We start from the raw sequence: 1,697 nt of genomic DNA on the forward strand, positions 1-1,697 counted from the left end.
CCCTATGAAGGGCAACATAGTGAGACTCTGTCTCAAAAAAAAAAAATTAATAGAATTAATACTTTTTACTAGTTCATCAAGGATGTCCCTGAATCATTATTTTAAAAAAAATGATTCTTTCCTGTACGTGGCAGGGAAGAATACAATGATCTGATGACCACTGGGACAGGTTGGTGCCACTGTCTTGATTCCTGCCAAGGTGTCAGCAGTGTTACTAGGGCTTTGTACCGTCAGTGCAAATGTAAACCCAGCAAAAAAGACAAAGAACATGTTGTATTGTTACAAAAATAGTTTTTAGCCTTGAGACCTCTGAAAAGGTCTTGGGAATTTCCTGAGGTCTGGCCACCACACTTCGAGAATTATCAGATTAAGGAGCACATAGGAGTAAAACAGGTCACAGAATGAAAACAAAGTGTTGAATTTAGTACATAATAACTCTGTATTAAGATAAAGAGTACAGACTTGAAGTTCCTGAGAAAGTCAGAGGAGAAAGATTGATGGGATTTATCAGGTCAGGAGACAGGATTATTATTATTGTTATTATTATTGAGACAGAGTCTCACTCTGTCACCCTGGGTAGAGTGCCATAGCATCACAGCTTACAGCAACCTCAAGTTCTTGGGCTTAAGAAATCCTCTTGCCTCAGCCTACCCAGCACTACAGGCGCCCACCACAAGGCCCGGCTAGTTTTTCAGTTTTTAGTAGAGAAGGGCTCTTTCTTTTGCTCAGGTTGGCCTGGAACTCCTGAGCTCACTCACCTCAGCCTCCCAAAATGTTAGGCTCCCAGGCGTGAGCCACCACGCCCAGTTTAGGAGGCACGATTTCCAATGGGCCCGGAAGTATTGGCACAATTTGGAAGGGTTGGAAAGCAAAAGCTTGCTCGGAAGGTACCTATGACCATGAGAACTTGCTGACATGGAATGCAAATAACGAATAAAACCTGGCTTTTTTCCTCTTGTGGCCCTGTGTGTATGCAGAGGTGATGAGTAATTCTGCATTTGTATCAACGTTACCATTCAAAACTTTAATGGGTATGGTTGGAGATTGGGGAAGACGAGGTGGGAAGTTGGGTGATCAAAGCTGTGAAAAGAAGTTCCTTTATTGAAAATACATTTACGTCCCAGAATTTGTAGATAAGCACCCAGTGGGAGTTTTTCAGTGGGAAAGGTAGCTTGGCTAATATGTTTTTCATCATTTGCAAAGCCTATGGAATTGTGTTGCCAAGAGGATTGAGGTGCCTTAGAACATACACATAGGCGCAACTCAAGAAAAAACATTGTTGTTGAGAACGCCATTCTGACGCATTGGTTTTAGCAGTCCTCCAACTTGGTGGGGACTGTGGGTCTTGAGCTCAGCCTACCGCGATTATCTTATTCACTGAGAGCACAGCAGGGAATCATTTCGAATCGATTTCCGTGGCCTTTAGCAATCGTACTAAACTGGGCTCCCCGCGCTTGCCGTACCGCGGACTTTACCATCGCTCCCCGAGGGGGGATTTGGAAGCAGCGGAAGCAGGAGCCCGAAGGGTGTGTGTTGAGAAAAGCCGGGTGCTCAGGGGCACGATTGTTTTGCGGATTCCGTAATCCGCCCATCCTTTTCCCCTTTCCCCCGTCCCCACCGCCCCTGTCGCGTCCGGGCTGCGCTTTATTTCCTCGCGGAGGCAGGTGAGCGTCAGCGCGCGGGCTCCCCGGGCTTCG

The 1,697-nt window shown here is 46.3% G+C and overlaps 1 protein-coding gene across 1 annotated transcript in view; it reads left to right on the forward strand.

Annotated features, from left to right (window-relative positions):
* The first annotated feature begins 1,489 nt into the window (after positions 1 to 1,489).
* CUL2 (cullin 2) overlaps positions 1,490 to 1,697 on the forward strand; it is a 99,752-nt gene continuing 99,544 nt past the window's right edge. The window contains exon 1 of the mRNA XM_003786712.2: positions 1,490 to 1,664. The gene's annotated coding sequence lies outside the window, so the exon portion shown is untranslated. The remainder of the gene's footprint in view (positions 1,665 to 1,697) is intronic.

The sequence above is a fragment of the Otolemur garnettii genome, unplaced genomic scaffold (assembly GCF_000181295.1).
Source record: "Otolemur garnettii isolate 467f Iridium unplaced genomic scaffold, OtoGar3 scaffold00019, whole genome shotgun sequence".
Lineage (NCBI taxonomy): Eukaryota > Metazoa > Chordata > Mammalia > Primates > Galagidae > Otolemur > Otolemur garnettii.